At 40.8% G+C, this 24998-nt stretch overlaps 1 protein-coding gene and 1 pseudogene across 4 annotated transcripts in view; one reads left to right on the top strand and one right to left on the bottom strand.

Annotated features, from left to right (window-relative positions):
• The window catches only part of Ip6k1 (inositol hexakisphosphate kinase 1), a 69480-nt gene that overhangs the window by 6898 nt on the left and 37584 nt on the right, over window positions 1–24998 (top strand). The window contains exons 2-3 of one of the 4 annotated variants that reach the window (XM_013159662.3): window positions 15484–15646; window positions 16755–16835. The exons of 2 other annotated variants lie outside the window; for them this stretch is intronic. The gene's annotated coding sequence lies outside the window, so the exon portion shown is untranslated. Of the gene's footprint in view, window positions 1–15483; window positions 15680–16754; window positions 16836–24998 lie in introns of all 4 variants that reach the window. One more of the 4 variants, XM_013159661.3, reaches the window with a different exon arrangement.
• On the bottom strand, window positions 611–18090 carry LOC111753440 (ubiquitin-protein ligase E3C-like; annotated as a pseudogene).

Genomic DNA, 24998 nt, shown 5'->3' with positions numbered 1-24998 from the left:
GGAACCTGTCAATCATGTCGACAGGAGGAAGTGATGGCAGATCGCCATCTTGGAGGACCTCTAACAGGCCATCAGCTTCTGCGTCTGAGAGATCAGAGGCTTCAGATTTTTCTGAGGATGGTTTTGGGGTAGGATTAGCGGAGTCACTCAGGGCAGCCTCACCTTGTGCGACCATCTCCTCAATCTGAGGATCTGCATGCCGCTGGGTCAGCAGCTCAGAGATTAAATTCCAGTATGCAAAGGTGGTCACTGGAACCTTTTCAGGACCAAGACCCTATAATAATCTTTTAGAGCATCTCCTATTATTTTCCACCTCTTGGTATCTATAGAGCCCTCTAGGGGGAACCAAGGGCAAACTTTATGGATAAACTGAAAATACTGCAACAATTCTTTTGTTCTAACCCTTACCCCTCTTGTCTTTAATGCCTTGCTAAGGCCTCCCACGAACAATTCATGTTCGCTCAATGCTTGACCCATGTCGGGGAAAGGCAGTGGGGTTGCCGTTCACTCACTGTGACTCGGGCGGCACGTTGGGTGGTCATCCACACAGGCCTCGGCCTTGATTCAGTTTACTTTCACTTTCAGCCTGCGTTCTTAAACGGCTCCCTCGTTAAGTCCCCCATGCCAGGAGCCCCACGTTGGGCGCCACTTGATCTGGCCCGCGGATCAACCTGTGGGGTATACCTGGAGGGGGAATGGGGATGAATAAAAACAGGATGGGAGACAAAGAGAGATTGAGACAAGTTGAGGAGTCCAATCAAGTCTCGTTTATTCAGGAAGTGGTCGCATCCTTTATGGGCCAAGGGCGGGCTGGTGGGACAGGAAGAGGCTACGGGGTGGTTTCTGATGGGTCATCGTCACGTCCGGGTATGTGACATAAGCAGGAGAGGATTATGGGTAATGTAGGCAGGCACATTATGTGCCCATAGGGGAGAGAGGCGGGGAGGCAGCAATGGGGCTGTCACACTGCTCCCTACAAGGGTGAGTCAGAACTTGTGATCCTCCTGCCTCAGCCTCCGAGTGCTGAGATTACAAGTGTGAGCTGTTAGGTCCCTCTACTTTTCCTTACAAAATACCCCTACTGCATTTCAGTCCCTGGGAGTATTCCACTTTTTCTGAAGTACCATAGTTTTATGGTCCTTAAACAGCAAAATAGTATTTGTTGTCTTAAGAATAACTTGGCTTCTTCTGGTTGAAAGTAGACCCTTTTCTGGCAGGGACTGTACTTTACACCTTTTTGTGTCTTTCACAACTTTTGTAGTAAATGAGAACCAATTGTTTATAAAGTTGTATTAAATTTGTCTGGGTTGGAGACACCCTCTGTAATTAAACAAGGAACTGGAAGAGAGTACACAGGTGAAAGTGGAGCATTGGTGGGTATGGATTTCTACCTCCTGCCATGCCAAAAATACTTGCACATGTTGGCTCCAGTGTGCACCATATTGAGGAGATAGGTCCATCCTTAGTGTTGCAGAACTTCCTCAAAAGGCAGAATTAAGGCCTGAAAGTTGAAAATGATTATGCACTGCAGACAGGACTGTGTGAACTGCCCCTTTCCCTGGCTACAGTACTAATTTTGAAAATACCTGGAATATGTGTTAGGTAAGCATGACAGGTTGACCTCTTCTTGGTTGGTCTTGGGCGCTGTAAATGATATTATCTGCTGCCTGGCCTCTTATTACAGTAATTGCTGCTGAGATACCATAAAGAGGAAGTGATGGGTAGACCTGGGGAGAACGTTGTACTTGTTCCCTGGCTGGGGGCGAGGAAGCAGTCAGGTACTTTTTTTTTGTTTCATTGAGCTCAGGTTGGCCTCTCAGCCCACCCTCCTGAGTACTTCAATTAAAGTGGAGGTGGAGGTGTGCACCACCATGCCCAGTTGAAGTAAACCATTTTGCATTTTGCAGCTTTTTTGTCGGTAGCAGCAAGCTTTGAGTCTGCTTTTGCACTTAACTCCCTCCCCGAGCACATCCCTTACCCCTGATTCTGGAGCTACACTTTCAGGTACCAACCCCCCACTTTTGAAACCAGACTGGCCTCGAACTTCGGAACTCCTGCCTCAGCCTCCTGAGTAGCTGTAATTACAAGTGTGTGCCATCGTGCCTGGCTTTTGTGCTGATTTTAAATACAGAGTCACATTTTGGTTCTGCAGCAGGATTTGAACAATACATTCTGAGTGGGAAGACCTGAGACTTGGGTCCTTGGTTCTTTTATAAAAGATGATAGAGCAGCGGTGGCAAACTTAAGCTGTAGCCGGGTGTTTATTATCATTGAAAGCTGGAAAAGTTTCACCACACCGTGATAGACCACGATTCTCATATTTTTTGCTATGATTTAAAGTTACATTTATGTAGGAGGCATTACAAATAATAATTATTATTATTTATATTGAGGGTTGAACATGGGGCCTCATGCTTCTACCATGCAGAGCTATGTCTCTTGCCTTACTGAGTGTTACGGGAACACTTGTTCATTTCAGTGAACATTTCAGTTCATTTCAGCTCCTGTTTGGGACTGTGTTTTGTTGAGTGCTTAGAATTTTATTTGCAGATTTAGGTATTTTATCCTTGTCTTATTATTATTCAAAAGTAGGGTAGGTAGGCTAGAGGAGTAGTACTGAGCTAAATCTAAAATATGATGTTGGTGAATAAGAGCACCTTGCAACCCATAAAAATCTGGTTGTGTTAGGACTGAATAACAGTTATTAAACAGCTTATTGATGACAGTGTTGAGAGGGTTGTAGAGAAATAAGAGCCCTGATAACTCTACTAATGGGAATGTAAGATAAAGCAACCTCTTTGATTTTTTTTTTTGTCTTTTTCTTTTTTATTGGTACCAGGGATCGAACTCATGACCACACACTTGCAAGGCAGGTGCTTATGCTGCTGAGCTAAATCCCCAGCCCCAAAGCAACCACTTTTGAAAAAAGCAGTCTGGCACTTGTCTAAAGGGTAAAATATGGAGTTACTACATGCCCCAGGAATCCAACCTTGTACAAGAATGATTACTGTAGCATTATTTATATCAGCAAAAGAGGGAAGCATTGTCCATCACTGATGAACACTTAGATAAAATGTGTGAGTATGTAATGGAGTGTTGTTCTGCCATCGGGGAATGAAGTGCTAACACATGTTATAGTATGGCTGAACCTCAAAAACATACTAGGTGAAAGAAACTGGAGTTAAAAGCCCATTCTTACGTGATTTCATTTATATGAAATACCCAGAATAGGCAACTTTTTAGGAAAAGGAAGTAGGTTAGAGATTGGTTAGAGTTTGGATATGGTTGAAAGGATAGAGAAATGATAACTGACGGGTATTGGGCAGTGATGGTGAAACTTTTGGAGACTGAGTGCCCAGACTGCAACCCAAAACTCACTTATTTATGGCAAAGTGCCAACACTGAAAACTGAATACTGAGGTTTTACTGAGTTTGGAAATACTGAGTTTAGAAAGAATAACTCATACATTAACATCTTTTGTCTTAAAAGAAAAATAACAAGTGTGCCATAGGTTTGTCACCACAGGAATAAAATTTCATTTTTTAAAAAATTTTATTTAAGGATAAAAAAGAAAAAAAACAGAAAAAGGGTACAAATTATACAGACTTTCAGAAAAAATAAACAGTAGGAAATCACTAGTTAATTACATATTGTCATCTTAGAAATAGTTGTTGAAGTTACAAAATTAAAGCATATAGAGGGGACTTTCAAACAGTGACACTGCAAACAGTTTTGTTGAATGATCCAACAAAACTCTGTAATATGGTTATCTATCTTATACACTTAAATATATGCAGTTATATCTCTTAGAGAACTTTCTTTTCTTTTGTACAATGACAATTACACATTTTGGGTTTTATTACTCTCACAGTTCTTATTACTTTTTTTTTCTTTGAAGAAAGTAAAACCAAATGTGACATACCAGGACAGAGTCAGTCAAATCAAAAGGATGGACATAATAGATAATGTAAAAACAAAATACAAGGTGATCAATAATGGTTACCATACTGCCTCTTACTATCTTAAGAATTGCCTAAATCATCAGTTATAATAAAATTGAACAAAACAGTAAAGAATAAGACCAATAAAACCAAAACATTGAAGACATTAGAGGACTTCAAAAGAAGATAATAGTCAACCAGAATGGGCATCACAATGAATCTTATTGTCTGCATAGTTGTTGCCTATACTTTCAAACTTGGTACTATCAAGCATAACAGAATAGAGGAAAATCAGTCAAAACAAGTTGGTGAGAGCAATACAGAGTTTCAGATCAAGTTAATAGGGAAATCAAAGTGGGTTACTATAATATATCCTGCTATTTTTTATTTATTTTTCCCTTAATTAAAAGGATAAAAATGAAAAAGTAGATAATAAAATGGAGATTGAGATAAAAAAGAGGGCATAACAACAAAACAGCGCAGGTCAAAACATAACCATTTAAGCAAAATAGTGTTTCATCACAAGATAATCTCGACATAATAGTAGTTACCATAGTGTCTCTTCTCTTAAAGTCTTTGGGTATAACTTCATATATTGTAGCATCAAACATATCAAGACAATGTAAAACCGTTCAAGAGAATGACAGTATTACAGGGTATTTAGAATCAACTAACAGAAAGTGAACAATCTCCTTGTCTATAAAAGTTTTTGTTTATATTATCACATATAATAAAATCCAATAAGATACAACACGTTAAAACTGATGGAGACAGAAGAACAAAAGCTTGATGGGACTTCAAAACAAGAGGATATTAAATCAGCACTACCTATTATGATGTCTTGTTTTTACCAAAATGGCTGTTCCTACCATCCGACCTTGTCTGCCTCATTTCTGTTGTGCTGTTTTTCTGTCATTAGTTGTCAGTTTGTCCTCTTCATTTCGCTTTCTGCTCCATTCATTGTGGCCTCTCTGCCACTGTTTCTGGAATCTTGGTATTTTTCATTTTTAGAATATCCTGCAGTAATCTCTGTAGAGTTGAGTTGGTGGTTGCAACTTCCCCTAGTTCCTCTTTATCCTGGAAGCACCTTGTTTTTCCACCAGTTTCTAGGGACAGTTGTGCAGGATATATCAATCTTGGCTGGAGGTTATTATCTTTCAAAGCTTGAATTATTTCCCCCCACGCTCTTCGTGATTTGATGGTTTGTGCCAAGAAGTCTGCTGTAATTCTGATGGGTGTTCCCTTGTAAGTGATCTATTTCTTGTCTCTGATGGCTTTTAATATTCTGTTCTTATATTGGATTTCTGGAATTTTGATTATTATATGCCTGGGTGTAGCTCTGTTTGGGTTGTAGGTGGCTGGGGTCCTGTATGCCTCATACATCTGAGTATCTTCAACTTTTGCTAAATTAGGGAAATTCTCCTGGATTATTTCTGTGAATAGCTTTGGTAGTTCATTTGTTTGAGTCCCTACTTCTTCTTTTATGTTCTTAATTCTTAAGTTATAGATCCTCTTTTCATCTTCTAGCCTTTGTATTATTGCTGTTTGTTTTCTTGTTATTTTTAAGAAGTTTTTCATTTCACGCTCCCACCTTACAAATCTGTCCTCCAGTTCTGATAATCTATCCTTAGTTTCTTTCAAGCTGTTATGCCAGCTTTCAGTAGAGTTTTTAGTTTCCTGGTAATCTCTTCGAACCTGCTTCATGTATTCTATGTTTTCTCTATTTTCTCCATCAAACAATTCTCCCCTTTTTTTCTGTCCTTCCATTCCACCATCTGTTTTTTCTTGGGCGGTGCTTAGCATTTCTCTAACTATTCTACTTATTTTTTGCTTTATTTCATTAAATACTTCATTTTTGAACTTGTCTCTGAGGCTCCGGAGATACTGCTTTATGTCTATAGGTGCCGTGTTTGATATTGCATGTTTTCTGTCTTCATTCTCTTTTGCATTTACCTTTCCTGCATCAGTGTTCTCAGGATTGGGGACTGAGGACCCTTTCTTGTTGCTCCCTTTTCCCATACTTTTTGTTCCTTCCATACAAGCGTATGTAGGAGGCCCAGTTTTTTTTTTTTCTCTTTGTCTGTTACAGTTTGTTTGAGGCTAGGTGTTCCCGCCCACTGCAGTGTACCAGGGAGACACAGACCTGGGCAGCCTCTGCTGGGCCCGCCCCTCCAGGTCAACCTACTGAATGCTTCACTGCTAGGGTACACCGCCAGGTGCAGGGACCTGATTTTGGCTAGCCTACTTGATCTTAGTCCGTGGTGTCACCAGGCCAAGCGCTCCCCACCACTCCCGCTTGAGAGGGGAATATGCGACTAAAGTCACTGTAGGGCCCTGTTCAGCTAGTCAGCTCATTCCCAGAATGTCCTCTGTTGGAGCCTCCTAGTCTATGAAAGGGTCCCCATTTCTCTCACTCACTGCAGGTCGATGTAGGACTCCCTGCCAGTCCTGCTCTCAAAGCCGTTTGGTTCACTGATTCCAGCTCTCATAGCTTTTGTTCGTCTCTCTCCCTGTGCGGATTGGTACGCAGTATCGGCAGCAGAAAATTCAAATCGTGGCTTCCAGTGGCGCGGGATCCAGCTTCCGCACTGAGATTTTATCTGTTCCTGTTATAGCATCAGGATTGCATTTCCAGTTGGTTTCTCTCAGCTTAGTTCGTTCCTGGGTCAGCAGGGTACATCTCCCCTCACGTAGGACTCCTCACACGGCACCGCTCCTGGATTCTAAACTGGTAATCTCAGCCTCCGTGGCTGTTGTTAACTGTCTGCCATGTTCTCCCGGAAGTCTAAAATTTCATTTTGATATGATAAAAATGTTCTAAAGCGGGACTGGGAATTTATCTTAGCGGCATAAGCGCCTGCCTTGCAAGCAAGCAGTTGTGAGTTCGATCCCTGGTACCAATTAAAAAAAAAAAAAAAGTTCTAAAGCAGGCATGGTGGCACATGCTTGCAATCCCAGCACTCAAAAAACAGAGGCAGAAAGATCAATTCAAGGTTGAAGTCAGCTTGGATTATAGAGACCCTGTCTCAAAAAACCATAGGAAAAAAAGTTCTAAAATTGTAGTAATGTTTGTACATATCTGTGGATATAGTGTACTAAAAACTATTGAATTATGCACATTAGTGGGCGAATAGTGTGATGTGTGAGTCATAACTCTATGAAGGTGTTACTTAAAAGCTTGTGCAAATGATGTATGAGGTAATGAAAATACACAGTGAATGTTGAAAAATTTTTTTTGGTATCAGGAGTTGAACTCAGGACCTTGCACTTGCTAGGCAGGAGGTTGTGCCGCTGAGCTATATCCCCAGCCCCTGAATGTTGCAATTTTAAAAAAAAATTATCTTAGTAAGACACACATTGCCATTAATCTTCCTCAATACTCCCTTAACTCAAACATACTTGTTCTATTTTTTCTGCCACTTTCTGAAGCAGTTCTGGAAATCCTCTTCTGTGTTTATGAGGTGTGATCAAAATTCTGTGAATGCTGCTGCTGGGTGCCATCCAGCAGAGAGGCAGGCTTGTAAAAACTTCATGGTGTGTCTTTATCTACCTTATTCATTGGATGTATCTATTTAGTGCTATGGTTTTTCTACATTTTTTTTTTTTGGTCTTTTTATCGGTACCAGGGATCGAACTCACGATTGCCTGCTTAAGGCAGGCACTTATGCCGCTGAGCTAAATCCCCAGCCCCCGTTTTTCTACATTTTTGTGGGTGATTTCACCCACAAAATGATCCCCAGGTATAGTGTTGTGCTGCCTGGTGTTCTTAAGCACAAGGTTGATGTGCCTTACTTGTGTTGGGTAAATTTTGTTTAAGTATGAGTTCTAGCACTCATGGCTATAAGTTAAGTATTAATCAGTAATGTATTTTAAGGTGTCTAAACAGAAATACATAAAAGCTTATGTTTTGTTTGTATGTAGACCTGGAAGGTTAGCTATTGATTGGTTAATAAAAATGGGACCAGAGGCTTGAAAGAACGTAGCCATTTATTTCTTTTAGGTGTAGTGGCTCAGCGTTGGATAGTTTCATGTGCACAGTGACTTTATAGAACAACTGTCATTATTACTAAGGAGAATTGACTGAATAGTCTTTTGTGCCAGAGAGCCTTAGATTTTAAATTCTGAGAGCTGCAGGTAATTTTTTTAGTAATGAGTGTTATCCCTTAAATCTCCAGTTTCGTTCAAAGTTGTTTCCATGGTTATCTATTATGGATAGCCTAGAATATTTTATTGTTTCATCATTGACTTCTTGGGACAGTGCCTACGGACTAGCTTCATTGTAGCTGCAACTTTGGTTGTCAGAATCCTTTTTAAAAGCTTTCCACATCTCAAGGAATTAGCTTGGTTTTTGCGGAGTTGACATTTTTTTTGTACAAAGTATGCTGAGTATCTAAGAGGAACGAAACTTTAACATAGGATTTGAAGTAAAAATTTTTAAAAAATTGGTACTGGAGATTGAACAACGGGTGTTCTACCAGGAAGTTGCATTCCTAGCCCTTCATATTTTTTTTTATTCTGAGGCAGGATTTTGCTACATTGCATAGGTGGAACTTGAACTTGTGATTTTTCTTCCTCAGCCTACTTCACTGCTGGGTTTACAGGCATGTGCCACAATGCCCAGCTAAGGCAGTTATCCCTTAAAGACTGTTTCTCAGATGGGTATGATGGTGCACATCTGTAAATCCAGCAGTGTGAGAGGCCAAGGCAGGCAGACTACAAGTTCAAGCCCAACTTGGTTAATTTTGCAACTTAAACTGTTTCAAAATAAAAAATAATAAAAGCGTTAGGGATGGTGGTCAGTTTGAAGGGCCTAGGTTTAATCCCAAGCAACAGACACATGTGCGTATGCGCACATATACACATTTCTCAAGAGTATATTTTATTAAGAAAAGTGTCTATTGGGTGGGTATGGTGGCACACACCTATAATTGCGGCTCTGGAGGCTGAGGCAGGAGGATTGTTATGAGTTCAAGGTGAGCCTGGGCTATGTAATGAGTTCAAGGCTGGCCGGAGCTACATAGTGATGCTGTTTCAGAAAAAAAGAAAGTCTGTATTTATGATTTATTGTATCATTTGATTGGGAATCTGTATTTTCTGGTCTGCATGTTTTTTAATAAGTAAATGAGAAAAGGAGTGTGTGTTTCCGTTCCAGTAATCTACAGTGAGTATAGTACACGTTTTACATTTGAGAAAACTGAAATGAAGATGTTCAGGCCACACAGTCAGAAGTCTACCCATTGCTAGCCTTGATATCACTGGATAGATCAGACTGGCCTTGAACTCCTGGCAGTTCTCCTGCCTCATCTTCCTGAGTGTTGAGAATACAGACATGCGCCACCTTACCCAGCTGTAACTTATTTTCAGATTGAGAAAGGGTACATTTTGTTTTGATAAAGGTCATTGTCATAAATGTGTCATTCATTTTTCACACATTTAGACATATGCTGCCAATTCTGGTGAATTACCTACAGCATCACCTAGAGCCTCAAGACACTGTGTCAAGTGTGGTGAGGTAAAGTTTGGGATCCTCCTACCATCTGTGTTTTGAGTTGTGACTGATGTTTCTAAATGCTTGCTGCTTGTGGAGCTGACAAATACAGTGCCCAGGTGAGAATCATCCAATACCCTCCACTCCCAGTGCACCAGAGATGCCTGTCTTCATGTCCAAGCAGCAGCAAGTGGCAGAGGTTGCTGAGGACTGATGAGTCACTCCAGATAGCCAGGATAATCATGATGTGGCCTGGTCTAAGGAGGGTGCTTGTGTCACAGGTGAAACCAGCTCACCAACTTTGGTTCAGATGACTTTATTTTATTTTTATTATTTTGTTTTTATTCATTTATTTATTTTGAGATGGTTTCACTGTGTAGTGAAGGCTGGCCTCAAATTCATGGCAATTCAGGGCTGGAGTTATAGCTCAGCAGCAAAGCACAGGGTCCTGAATTCAATTCCTGGTACCAAAAAACCAAAAACAACTCATGGCAATCCTCCCGTCTCAGCCTCCCAAGTGCTAGAATTACAGGTGTGAGACACCATGCCTGGCCAAATGACTTTAATAGAAGCTTTACTTTCTGCTTGCTACCCAGCTGCCATTCATTGCAGGAGATAGGAACACAGATGCTGTACAGGAACCCTCCTCTGCCTCCTGGGAAGCTCTCCAGGCACAGAGTAGAGACAGAGACAGCAAGGAAAGAAGTACCCACCTCACACAGCAATATCCAGACCATCACTGTGCAGGCCAGTGCTATATAGATAGAACCATGGTGGAAATGCCTGGGGGAAATGTCTTAAAAAATACAAACACTGCATCGTTGTCTGTTTTCCAAATCAAACTGGGGGAAAGCAACAGGATAAAAATACCGTTAGGTCTAAGAATTAGGCTTGTAAAATGTCAATGATGTGAGAAGCAATGGCCCCTCAGGCCAGCATCTGGGCCCCTCATACTCTGCATGCAGACTGTGAACTGCAGCCTAACAGAAGGCTCTCACTGGTTAGCAAAGTGTTGTCTTTCATCTAAGCTGAAAACTGTGCACTTGGCAAAATTACCAAATCTTCCACGTGCCATGTAACAATTGTGATTGCCTCTTGGTCTTTTGGCTAAGATCAAGTGCTGTAACAATTGTTGTTTGAAAAACAGTGTTAATACACAACCATGTTGTAATAAAAGCCATCTGAAAAATAAAGAGAGGAAGACCAGGAAAAAGGCAGGTGCTGAGGAGATCTGAGAGGTCCAGCCAGGAATTCTCATGTATGCAGGTTGGTTTCAGCGCCCCCGCAGGTCAGCTTGTCTTATTTGATGGTGTAGAAAGGCTTGCTTTACTCACAGAACTTGGGCAGCGTCCACAAGTTTATGTAGGTATTGGCTGTGGCCAGCTGATGAAGGTCAGAGCCCTCAGTGTGGATCCAAAATGCAAGGTAAAGCTCTTAAACTCCAAGGGGAGGGAAGAGAGAGAACAACTTTTTTATTTAGAACTGGGAATGAAACTCAGGACCTCGAGCTTGCCAGGTAGGCACTGTGCCACTGAGCTATACTCCTGACCGGAGAGAGAGCAACTTTTTACAAACGTGGGCAATTTATCCTTTTCTTTATGAGTAAAATCTACAACTCCCCAGAAAATTTTTTAATGACAGGATGATAGAATAGCCTCATGAATAGTTTATAAAGTTTTAGATCCTCTAAGACTTATGGGAACTTGTACACCAGAAATTAAATACAGTGTATCTGCGACTTACATTCAAGTTGAGAACTTTCACAGATACAAAACAAACTTTGCATTATGAACGTTTCTAGATGTGACCAAATCAGTGAAGTAAAAATAGCTTATTTAGAGTACATGGTACCTCAGTTCACAAAATTTGTCTTAGGATTTTGGGAAAGATAGCTGCATTTGTGTTTGAGTGGGGAGAATGGCCTTAGTTGTGTCTGTGTATTTTTTTTTTTTTTTTTTTTGTCTTTTTCCTTTTTATCCGTACCAGGGATCGAATTCATGACTGCCTGCTTGCAAGGCAGGCGCTTATGCTGCTGAGCTAAATCCCCAGCCCGCTATCTGTGTATTTTTAGATAGGGTCTTGCTCTGTAATTCAGGCTGGCCTTGAACTTGTGGTGGTCCTCCTCCCTCAGCCTTCCAAGTGCTTGGATTATAGGGGTGCACTGCCATGCCTCACTATACTGGTGGTGTTTGTCACCAGATGCAGTTTAAGAATGGAAGCAAAGTTTTGCCAGATGCTTTTTGTTTATGAACTGAATTGTTTGCAAACAGAAGTGTTAGTGAACTGAGGCATGACTATAATTTTATATGTGTGTTTGGTTTTTTATGCTTTACATTGTTTATTAGTGTCAGAGTATTTTAAAACTCGTTTGATTGGGATCAAGTCCAACTTCCATATGTTCTCCTGGAATGGAACTCTTTCATAAATTGGGAACTTACTTGCTGGTTGAACATCCCACAGCCACTCCACGGTGAGGAGTTGGCTACAGCCTATTGGAATGGCAGGCATTGTGACCAGATCTGTTTGTTCACCCTGGAGCTGGCCAGAAGGTAGATGTACATGATGCATTTGGCACTGTCGTGATCTTTCCCACCAAATTTTAGTTAAGCCACTTGGATCTCTCTCAGATTGTTCTTATGAAGTTCAATTCCAGCCCCTCCTTGTCCCCTTGGTAGCTCTTGAGGAACAGCAAGTTCCTCTAGGCCTCAGGAATTAAGGAGGCTGGGTGGACTAAAGGACTAAGGATGTCTACATCTGCACTGGTCCCAGCACCTTGGAGAAAAAGAAAGTAGGAAGGGCAGTTCCACCAGCATTTTGGGGGGGGGGTACCAGGGATCGAATTCATGACTGTGCGCTTGCAAGGCAGGCGCTTATGCTGCTGAGCTAAATCCCCAGCCCCTCACCAGCATCTTTTCCTAGAGAGTCTTTTTGAGTACTCTGCTCAGGGAGTAGTAATCGAGCAAAATAGTCTTCCACAAGTATATGAGCAACTTGGTTGCTCATATAGAAGCAAGGGGTATAAGAAACCCTTCATGTGTAGGCTTTTTTTTTTTTCTTTTGAGGAGGTTTTTGAGATAGGGTCTTGCTGTGTATTTCAGGCTGGCCTTGAACTCACTTTGTAGCCCATACTGGTGATGAACTTATGGTGATCCTCCTGTCTCAGCCTCCCAAGTGTTGGACTTAAGAGATGTATGGCACCACACTTGGCCTTTCATTTGTAGTCTTAAAGGACTCCTGGTTGGGGGCTGGAGATATAGCTCAGTGGCTTAGGTGCCTACCTAGCAAATGCAAGGTCCTGAGTTTGATTCTGGTACCAAACAAACAAAAACCCCACCAAAACCCAAAAACCGAGTTGGGATAAATTCAAATTTCAGTAACTCAGTTAAAACCTGTCTGAAAATACCACCACCATCAGAACGAACTTCAGGCCATGGGCATTGAGCAAGTACACATGAATCTGCTTTTTTCAAATCAGGCTCATTTTCTGTGGAAAGGTTATCGTAAGTGCTTTTGTAAATAGAGTGACATTAGTTCTATTCAGAAATAAGCCATCTTCTTGAACTTCTTGCTTATCTGCATGAAAAATCCTCATTTACTCCATCTGGGACCACAAAAGGCAGTTCTGTCAGGATGGTGAGCTGCTGTTCCTTACATGCAGACAGCAGTGAGGACTCCAAAGGGGACTGTAGCAGGCAGAACCTCAACACGTGTCTGGATGCTAACATCTACCCATACAGCTGGGTGACCTCATCTGCCTTAATATCTTCTTGTTTTGACAGCTAGTGATTTGGAGAACAAAAAGTTCTCATCACGTCCCATTTCAGTATTTTCACAAGATTGGTGATAACCTTAAACAACTGAATCTATTGTTTTTCATTCTATCTGTATATAGTGTTACAACCCAGAATCGATAATAACTCTGATGTTTCAAAATGCTGTTACGTATTTTTTTTTTTTAAGACAGAGTCTTACTATGTAGTTCAAGCTGCCTTTACACTTCTGGTGATCTTCTTGCCTCAGCCTTCCAAGTGCTGGGATTATAGGCATGTGCCACCATGCCCAGCAGTATATATTTTTCTTGAACCTTGGTTTTGTTTGTGAGTGTGCCAGTTTGCATCATGATACCTAAGAAGACATCTTGAAGGCAGCAAGACCAGCATGATTGGCTTCTCCATGGTGAAAACATCACTGATTGTTTTTGACTTGCAGCTTCTATGGGTTACCAAAGAATTCATTATCATGTATGGAAAAAGCAAACAATTATATAAATGAAGAGTTGAAGGTAAAAGTGGAATTCTTTGACTAGAGTCGCCCAAAGACATGGGAGAACTTCCATATCACCTGGAACAATGGCACTGTGAACCCTGTGGTTATGTGTATTGTCATGAAGAGATGAGAAACTGAAGGTGCCTCAAATCTGGCACTGAAGGCTAAACTGTAGGGAAGCCTGAGTTGGGCACCATTTTGTGGTGCAGCACTGTGAGCATGTGGCAATGGAGGCCATCCCTGTGAAAGCCCTCCTTGCTGGCCAAGTTCCTTCACTCCAGGTTTGGCAGGATGTTGGTCTGCTGCTTTGTGTCCAGCTTCCTCAGGCCAATCTTGGTTATGTATGGAGGCAGCCTTGCTCAAGGTGATGGGCTGATCAGCTGTCTCACTCTTTTGCAGAATGCCTGGCACTGTTGAGAACTGGCACCAGCAGATGAGGCAGGTAACTGGGAAAGAAGGTCTAGAGTATCTGTAGATAATGCCAGTAGGCTCTCCTTAGCGTCCCCAAATAGTTCCCGCCACTAGTTAGAATAAAAAAGTCACGATGCTCACCGCTTCCTTCTAATCATCCTCTCTGCAGTAACAATAGAGCATTCAGAAAAGGTTCAAAAGGGAAAGCTGTCTGTACATCTGCTAATGCAGAAATCACAGAATGAAAAATCTTATTTGTAAAAGGTGCTGGCAGAAATGTCTCTGTGAAGGCTGAAAAAATTTGTTGCTTTGTACCTTCTGGACAGGAGTTGTACATAAAATGCAATAGTTTTAGGTTATTCTCCAACAAAAGTTTTGTTGCAGGTACTCAGATAAATTGGAATACTCAACACTTAATTAAAGCTTGGTGTTAACAGAAAGATAAGACCCTCTGTGACTCATGTGGCACAAAATTTATACAGTTGTTGATACAATTTAGCCAACATCCTGCAGAAAAGGCAAGTAAAATATTTTCAGGGGAAAATACCTCACACAATGCCATTAGAAGTGGAACATTCTCATTACAGTTTTGTAGTAACCTATTAACAGGCTCATCAACTTCATAGAGTATTTAATATTCATCAACTTTTTAATTTTTTTTTTTTTTTCGGTACCGGGGATTGAACTCGCAACCTCATGCTTGCCAGGCAGGTGCTTATGCTGCTGAGCTAAATCCCTGGCCTAATAGTGGGTCTTTATTGTACCAATATTCTTTGAAGTTTTGCTTTTGTTTTTATTTCTTCGTGGTTTTTGAGATCAGATAGGCTAGTCTCAATCTCATGGGCTCAAGTGATCTTCCTGCTTCAGCCTCCTGAGTAGCAGGAACTACAGATGTGCCACCACACGTGGTCTGAAGTATTGTCAGTGCCTTCAAAGGTGGAGACCTCTTAGGCTTGTATCTGGACGTTACATGCATCCACATCATGCTCAGATGGGCATTTTGGGATGTCTTACATCACTGGGTATTCCCCAAGAGCTCATGGGCAAGCCACAGGAACACTGGCAAGTAAAGCGCTGGTAGCAGCCCATATATGAGTGTGTCTCAGATGGGGGCACTAGAGGACAACTGATTCCAGACTCAAGGTGAGACAGGACAAGCCCATCTGAATAGATTGGGTGAGGCAAGTATGTCAAGGCAGGACTTTCTCTGACCAGGTGAAGGCCTGCGTAGAACACGGCTGGGTCAGTTTGGCTTGAAAGGCAGGTGCTAGTTCAAGACACACTCAGTCCCTGGTGTCTCCTTTCATGCCCTCATAATATGCCCACCCCATCCCATTCACCTTGCAAGACTGAGCTGGAATCCCTTCCTCTTCCAGGGAGCCTCCCCTCTCTGCCTGCGTCTGGGGCCTGCCCTTCCTGGAGATGCTTGAGTTTCTCTATCCCCCTTTCATCTTGCTGAGTGCCAAGCCTTCCCCTCAGGATTCTACATGCTCTGGGTCTTCAGATTATTCCTGCCAAATGAGGATCATGCCTGCCACTGTATGGATGAAGAAACAGACTCAGAGAGGCTAAGTGATTTGCTTACATAGCCTGTGTTATCTGTTGCTAAAACTAACCACCTTCTGTCCAGGTCAAACCAGACTTCCTGGACATATTCCCACCCAAGTGCTTCCTTATGCTAACACTTCCTGTGACCCCCACCTCCCACCCATGGGCAAGACCCATGTGAAGCCTAGAGGGTGTGCAGAGACTAAGGAGCCTGTAGCCTAAGCTTTTTGATCCTAAGGCAGTGGCCACTGCATGTGAGTGCTGCCAAGGGATACCTCGGACCTTGTTTTGAAATTGCTTCAAAACTGTCTTTACTGCCTACCTATCCAATGTATGTGACCTGGCCAGGGCTTGAGTGGGTCTGAAAAAAGGTCTTGGGAGCGTCCTGCAGGTCTCTGGCACTTGCTAGGGCTACACTGGCCTCATCTGTGTCTGCCACTGTCCCTGTGGACTGAGTGAGGGCCTCATTGCATGTTGATACATTATCACCGAGTTCATTCTTAGTATTGTACATTTTGCAACTTTTGCAAATATATGATGACATACCCATCATAGTATCATACAAAATCATTATCCTAAAAATTCTCTTGTGTTTCACCTGTTCATCTCTACCTCCCCTTGGTCTTTGACAACCACTTAGTTTTACTATGTTCATACTTTGGACCTTTCCAAAGTTGTATCTTTGGAATTATTAGCTTTTTTAAGATTCTCTTTCAATTGGTAGTATTCATTTAAGTTTTCTATGTGTCTTTTTTTATGTGTGTGAGTTTTAATAGCATTAAACCCAGGCCTGGGGATTTAGCTCAGTGGTGCCGTGTTTGATTCCCTGTACCAAAAAAAAAAAAAAAAAAAAAAAAGAAAGCAACTCAAGGCCTTTGCACTGAGCTACATCCTCCTTAGTTTGTCTCTTTTTTACTTACCCTAATTTGAGACAGTATCACTAAGTCACTGTGTTACCCAAACTGTGGAAGGCTGTGGCCTTCCAGTGTGCTGGGACTGTAGATGTGTGCTACCATGCTGTATCTTCGCATAGCTTGATATTCATTTTCTTTTAACATTGAGTAATATACTTTTTTTTTTTTTTTTTTTTTTTTTAAAGACAAGGTTTTACTATATAGCCTGTGGTGGCCTCGAACTTATGGCAATCCTGTCTTCAGCCTCCAGAGTCCTGGGATTATAGGTGAGCACCACCGTGCCTGGCATTGAGTGATATACTTCATTGTCTGTATGCCATAGTTCATTTGTATTCACCCACTGAAGGATATCTTGATTGCTTCCAAGTTTCAATAATTATGAGTAAAATTGCTTTAAATGTCTTTAATTTCTTATATAAAGTATGTCCTGCCAGGCATGGTGACAAGTGCTCCCAGAACTCAGGAGACTGAGGCAAGAGGGTCACTGTGAGTTTGAGGCCTGCCTGGGCTACATAAGCGAGTTCATGGCCAGTCTGGACTATATATAGAGAGATGCTGTCTCAAAAAACAAAAACAGAAGACTAAAGTATAGCTTTATGTTTTCATTAGAATGAAAAGCTCTTATTTATTAAAGGAAAACTTGTTTTTTAAAAAATTTACTTATTTATGTTTGAGACGGAGTCTTCCTGCATTGCCCAGACTAGCCTTGAACTCTCAGCACACTACCTCTAAGCTGAGGGTGACAGCCTGCAATCCCAGCATTCTGGGAGGCTGCAGCCAGAGAATTCCAAGATAGAACCCTGCCTGGGCAACTTAGTGAGACCCTGTCTCAAAATAAAGTTTTAAAAAGAGCTGGGGTATAGTGCAGCGCTAGAGCCACTCTGGATTCAATCGCCATGTCACAAAGAAAACCAGCCAACCAAACAGAACCCATCATCATTCACTTTCCTTGCCTAGTGGCTAGGAGAGCACCAGGATCAATTGGTTCAGTCTGTTCTAGAGAAGCAGGTGTCAGCTGGTGCAGGTAATGCATACCTGTAGGATTACTTACTCAGATAGTTTATTGCCACTGCAAAATGACATGGAGCTCCATGACCTTTGAGAAACTAGAGACAGCACTTTTTATGCTTTTTTATACTGCAAGGAAGGTAGGCCATGGTGTAAGAACACCAGAGTCTCACAATCAGGCTTTCCCAGTGCTGCTAGAGTAGCTAGGATTACAGGTACTGAACCTAGCTAGGAAGGAGGTTTCACTACATGAGGGAAACTGAAGTCAGGAAGAGTGCTGCCAGTTTGAGGCCAGCCTGGGGTATATAGTGACTTCAAGGCCAGCCTGAACTACATATCAAGACACTCTCAAAACAACCAAAATAACAGATTTTAATTTTTGTGTTAATTTAGATGGATTGTATAGATTCAGAGCCTGTTATAAGGTGGGTCAGATTCAGTTTCTTTCTTTTTCTACTTTATCCTTCATCGTTATCTTCTGCATGCATGCCTGTGTATGCACACATACCTCATGCTGGGGATTGAATACAGGGCCTGCCTCATGCTAGGAATGTACTCTACCATTGTTTTTTTTTACCATTAAAGGTAGGCAACATTTTTCCTGTAATCCCAATACTCTGGGAGACTGAGGCACGAGGATTATAAATAGGAGACCAGTTTGGGCAGTTTAGTGAAACCACATAAATGGAATCATTCTACTACCACCTCCTCCTTGTCTTCCTCCTCCTCTTCTCCCCCGCCCCTTCTTCCTCCTCCTCCTCTCCTTCCTGATACTAGAGTTTGAATTTAGGCAATTTGAACTGGGCTATGTCCTGCTTCTCCCTCCACACCCCTTTATCTTTTAGAAACAGGGTCTCAGTACATTGCGCACGCTGGGCTTGAACTTGCTTTTGTTATTGCTGTTGTTTTTTGTTTTTTTGAGACAGGGTCTCATTCTGTAGTCCAGGCTGGCCTTGAACTCATGGCTATCCTTCTGCCTCAGCCTCCTGAGTGCTAAGAGTACAAAAACTCGCCATTGCCATTGGTTTAGTTTTATAAGTTTTATAGCTGCACCAATATTGTATGAGAATTGTGGTTCCACATATAGAGGAACATTTAGCATGTTGCCAATGTTTAATTTTAGTCATTTCATTGAAAATGTAGTAGTATATTACTGTGGTTTGAATTTGCACTTCACCTGAATACCAATGATGTAAACCACTTTTTATGTACTTGTTGGTCATTTTGTATTTTCCTTTGTGAAGTACTCAGATCTTTGGCCAGTTAAAACCAACCAAACAAACAAACAAAAAAACCCTTTAGGTTTTGTTTGTTCTTTTACTTTGAGACAGTGTCTCACTGTGTATCCCACCCTAGGCTCAAATTTGTGTTCCTCTTTCCTCAACCTCCCAAGTTCTGGGATTACAGGTGTGTGTCACATCATTTTTCCCCTTTCCTCTTTAAAATTATTGAATTTTGGGAGTTCTTTATTCTGGATACCAGTCCTATGTGTTTTGTTGAGTATTTTCTCAGCCCACAGTGGCAAACTTATTTATTGGTATATCTTAGGGATTAGATGTTTTCAATTTTGAGGAAGTCTAAATCTTGGAGATTTCTAGCAAGTCTTGAGGTCAAGTATTACAAATCATTCAGTTTTTATGTTTTTCATCCAGAAGTTTTATGGTTTTAGGTTTTATATTGAGTTCTCTGATCCACCTTTAATTTTTGTGTCTTATGTAAGATTGGTGTTCTGGCTTATTTTTTCCCACATGCATCATTGGTTGTTCCAGTAGCAGCAACATTTGTTGCAATGATTTGTATATTTCGTTATCTGTTGCTATCCAATATGATATTTCCAAATGTAGCAGTTTATTTCTGAGACTGGGAATTCAGGAGGAGGTATTTAGTGAAGTAACTGTGGCTCTAGTCTCATGAAGTCGCAGTTCAGGTGTCTTCTACTGTTGCATTCATTTGAAGGCTTACCTAGGATAGAGGTTCTTTTCCTAGAATGATTTGCATAGCTATTGGCAGGAGGTCATAGTGCCTCTGAACAAAAGACCTTCACACAAAGTTCTATGAGTATTCTCAAGGCATACATGTTATCTTGTGGAGTACATGACTGAAGACTGAGTGAAGAGGAAGGCATGATGACTCTTATAGCCTAGTCACACATTGTTACTTTTTTTTTTTTAGAGACAGTGTGTCCTGGCCTTTGGGTAAGTCCAAGGAGACCTAGAGGGGAAGTGGGGATGAAAGGGGACAAGAGACGCAAAGAATGGAGACAATGGAGACAGTCAGGAATATGATCAAGTCTTGTTTATTCAAGGAAAAAGTAACAAATATATAGGGTATTGGGGAGGAAGGAGTTGGTTTCTGAGACATCAGCAGGTAACTTAGCAACAGTAGCAAGACTGAGGGTTATAGGTTAAATCAAATTTTCAAATTCCCATGCTCGGGCTCATAAGCATAATCCCTGAATAGGCCAAACAAGCTAGGCAAGGTGCTGCTTAACTACCAAACTTAACTCCTAGAGGGAGTTAAGGTGGTACGGCCTGCACATATAAGGTGGCAGCCAATTACAGGGCTTCCCACAGGTCCCCCTTTTCTTTAAAATATAAGAGGCTGCATCCTTGAGGAGACTGTGCCTGTCTTGGGTCAGGGCACTTCCAAAGGGGGGCCAACCTAGCCTTACCCATCATTGGAAGACAGGGCAGCAAGAGGCCACAGGTAAAACAGTTCTGTTTATGCTTTTGAGATATATGTAAATCCTTGCAAGGCAGCAGCCATAGCAAGGCCTTGCTGATAAGCAGTTCCAATGTCACAGCAATGGCGTATATATCCTGTTAGGTCTGTTTTATTTTTATGAGTTCTGATAGTGGCCTGACAGGCAGCGTTGGCATTTTCAAAAGCTAACTGTTTAATAAAATCTGTGCCTGTGTCAGCATGGCCAAAGATTCTGCCAGCGGCAGTAATCAAACGAGCGACAAATCTGGGCCTTGCTTAATACTAGTGAGAGAGGAACTCATATTGCTCTTTGCAGGCAGCTTTTTCCATGCTTGAGTAGCTGCTGTTTGAATTTGAGTTTGAAAAGTGCTGGGTTAAATTGTTTTTGAGTCTCTCTGTCGGCTTAGGCATCCTCCCCTATTAACATATCAAGGTCCCACCCATTGCCGGCTTGTGTATTGCGCCTGGTGGTTTCTTTGTAGTTTTCTATATATTCTGATTTTCACAAAAGATAATCCCCACTGAATAAAGTTGCTCGGGCCAATCCATAAAATGGCAGCCAATTACAGGGCTTCCCACAACAGTGTCTTGCTATGTTGCCCAGGCTGGCCCTGATCTAAACTTTTTTCTGAATAGATGGGACTTTTATAGGCACACAATTTGTCCCTGCTGCCTATATTTTCATTAGCATTAAGTTAGTAAGGGCAATTCATACTCAAGGGAGAAGAGTGCTCCACCCTTTGGAGCAAAGACTGTTTAAAAAAATGATATAATGTAAAATTTCCAGATTTTTTTTTTTTTTTTTTTGTAGTGGGAATTGAACTCAGGACCTGGAGCTTGCCACGCAGTTGCTTGTGTTGCTGAGCTATATCCCTAACCCAGAACTTCCAATATTTTTCTTTCTCCAGTGTTTTTTTTTTTTGCTTTAGTATTATCAAAGAACAATTAACCGAAGCAGGTTGGGAGTGCACATCTGTAATCCTAGCACTTTGCAAGGTTGAAGCAGGAAGATACCAAGTTCAAGCCCAACCTGGGCAATTTAGTGACTACCAAGACCTTTCTTAAAACATGAAAGGGCTGAGTAGGTAGCTCAGTGCAGAGGCCTTGGGTTCAATCCCCAGTAATTCAAAACAACCATATAACAGAAACAAAATAAAACAAAACAGTTGACTGTATAGGTGTGGGCCTATTTCTGGATCTCTGTTCTGTTCCTTTATTCTCTTTTAAGACGGCAGATATAGTTCAGTGGTAGAGTGATTGCCTAGCATGCACAAGAGCCTGAGTTCAAGCCCAAGAACCACCAAAAAAAAATTTTGTTTCTTTTATCTCTATGTCAGTACATTCCACTAGATCTATAGCAAGTCTTGGAGTCAAGTAGTACTTGATTTCATTGTTTTTTACGAAATTGATAGGAGTATCTATTTAGGTTCTTTGTTCCATATAAAGTTTATGATCAATTTTTCAATTTCTGTGAATAAAGCCTACTGGCATCATGATTGGGATTCTACTGAATCTATAGATACTTGTGGAAAGTTGACATCCTGAACAATACTGAATCTTCTAATCAGTATACATAGTGTATCTTTCTAGGTTTTTAATTTCTCCATGCATTATTTGTTTTCAGTCTAGAGATCGTTCACATATTTTATTAAATTATCTCAAGACACTTGATTTTTTTGATGATATTATGAACAAAAAATTTCTTATTGTAAATATGCATAACAAAATTTAGCTTGTTAACTACTTTGTACGATTAAGCGTCATTAAGGACATTCATAGTATTGTATAATTATAATTATGTTTTGATAATTTTTCACCGAAAATAGAAATGTTGTAACGTTTTATATAATAATCTGTTCATCCTTTCCTGGATCCCTAATCTACCTTTTGTGTAATTTGTCTGTTCTAGATATCTCATGAAGTGGAATCATAGAATTTTTCATGTTTTGTGCCTGGCTTAGTTTACTTAGCAAAACATTTTTTGAGGTTTATCTGCTTTAAAGCATGTCTCAAAATTTTATTTTGTTTTATCTGTTTTTGGTATTGGGAATCAAACCTGGTGAAGTATATCCTCAGCCCATTGCTTTTGGGTATAAACTTAAAAATGGAATTGTTGAGTCAGAAATTTAGCTTTTGGGTGTTTGTGATGCACAAGCTCTACCATTAAGTTGCATCCCTAACATGTAAGATTAAACTTCCAGGGGCTCAGAGGCATAAGCACCTGCCCAGCAGGTGCCAGGTGATGAGTTCGATCCATGGTACCAAAAAAAAAAAAAAGAACAAACCTCCTATTTTCTATTCCACCTCTACCCCAATACTAGGGGATTGAACCCAGTACTGAGCTATACCCTCCAGGCCTTTTTTAATATATATATTTTTATCTTTGAGACACTGAGTCACTTAAGTTGCCCTGGCTGGGCTCACATTTGTGATCCTCAGCCTCCCAAAATCCTGGGATTACAGGGGTGAACAAGCTTTTTAAGACTGCAATGCCATCTTCCATAGCCATTGTACTATTTCATATTTCCACCAGCAGGACACAAATGTTACTATTTTGCCATATCATTGTCAATACTTACTTCTGTTTGTTTTATTTATATAAATGCATGTGAAGTGGTTTTTTATTGGAAGTTGATTTTGTTGATGAATACTGTTGTTGAGCATATTTTTACTTTTTTTTTTTTTTTTTTTGGTCCGCTTCTAATCTTTGGAGAAATGCCTGAGTTAGTTGTCCATTTTTGAATATGATTTTTTTTTGTTGTTGCTGTATAGAAGTATATTATACATTGTAGGTATTAATCTTACCATGCTGGACATTGTAGCATGAAATTTACTCTTCTTTTTTTTTTTTTTTTTTTTTTTTTTTTTTGTCTTTTTCCTTTTTATCGGTACCGGGGATTGAACTCACGACTGCCTGCTTGCAAGGCAGGCACTTATGCTGCTGAGTTAAATCTCCAGCCCCTATTCTTCATTTTTAATAGAGATTAAACTCAGGGTCTTGCACAAGCAAAGCATGCGCTCTCCCGTTAAGCTACATCCCTAACCTGTATGAATAATCTACTTCTTTTCTTTTTTTTTCTTTTAATGAGAATTCTTGTAATCCAGAACTTGGGAGGTAGAAGAATCATGAATTTGAGGCTGGCCTGGGACTATCTAAGGCTGAAGACATGTCTCAAAACAAACAAACAGAAAACTCTTAGCTGTGTATTTTCTGTCAGGGCTGGGGATATGGCAGAGCTCCTCCCTAGCATACACAAGCCTCTGAGTTCAGTCCCTAACACCAAAAACAAAATGCAAATATTTTTTCCCATTCTGTGGATTGTTTTACTATTTGTGTTTTTGTTTTGTTTCCCTTGCTTTTGGTATTGTATCTAAGAATCCATGAAGCTTTCTCCCTGTTTTTTTTTCTGAGTTATATATGTATGTTATACACACACACACACACACACACACACACGTACGTGTATGTATGTATGTAGGTTCATTTGTTTTTTATTATTTTTTTAATGCCAGGAATCAAACTCATGACCTCACACTTGCCAGGCAGGCACTTATCCCACTGAGCTAAACCCCTAGCCCTCGTTTGTTTGTTTGTTTTTTCCCCTCATTTGTTTTTTAAGACAGGTTTTTTTTCTAGAGAGTCCAGTCTGGCCTTGAACTAGGTAGCCTGCCTCAGTCTCCTGAATGCCAGGATCACCACTACACCCACCTCTGAGAGTGTGATTTTTTTTTTTTTTAGCTCTTATATTTAGGTCTTTGACCCATTCAGAGTTAATTCTTGTACATGATATAAAGTAAGGGCATAACTTTATTCTTTTGCAAGTGTATATCCAGTTTCTTAGCACTACGTGTTGAAAAGACTGTTCCCCAGCAGATGAGCTCTAAAATCAGTTGGCCACATATACGAGTTTATTTCTGAGTTCTCTCTGGTATTCCATTGATTGTAGGACATTTTTGATATGAGATGGGTCTCATTTGAACTTGCTATAGAGCTGTCCTTAAACTTGTGAGGATTATTCTGCCTCAGCTTTACAAGTGCTAGGGTTATAAACTGTGCACCACCTTACATAGCCTATTGTGTTTTACCCTTGAGTTGTGCCCCATCCTTACAGTTAATTTGGAACTGAGGAAATGACTCCTTCAACTTTGTTCTTTACTTTCATACATGTTTTGGTTGTTCAGGATCTCCTGTAGATTCCATATAAATTTTTGGATGAAGCTTTATATTTCTGCAAAAATATAGTTATGAACTCTTGATAGAAATTGTATTCAGTCTGGCTAGGCATGGTGGTGTATGCCTGTAATCCCAGCACTTGGGAGGCTGAGGCAGGAGGATCACCATGAACTCAAGGCTAGCCTGGGCTATATAGTGAGATCAAGGTCAGCCTGAACTGCATAATGAGACCCTATCTTCAAAAAAGCAAAAAACTACACACACAAAATAAAAAATTGTATTCCATCTGTAGATCTCTCTGGGTAGTATTATCTTTTTTTAAATTTATTTTTTATTTTTTTGGTGCTGGGGATTGAACTCACGGCCTCGCGCTTGCCAGGCAGGCACTTACGCCACTGAGCTAAACCCCTGGCACCTATTTTTGTTTTTTGAGACAGGGTCTCATTATATAACCTCAACTGATCTTAAACTATTTAGCCCAGAATGGCCTTGAATTTGTGATCCTCCTGCCTCAGCATCCCAAGTACTATACTGGAATTATAGG

This window comes from Cavia porcellus, unplaced genomic scaffold, assembly GCF_034190915.1.
Source record: "Cavia porcellus strain 051 isolate PalLab524CR breed Dunkin Hartley unplaced genomic scaffold, mCavPor4.1 scaffold_5, whole genome shotgun sequence".
Classification (NCBI taxonomy): Eukaryota; Metazoa; Chordata; class Mammalia; order Rodentia; family Caviidae; genus Cavia; species Cavia porcellus.
Note: the sequence above shows the minus strand (reverse complement) of the source record. Positions and strands in the feature narration are given on the sequence as shown.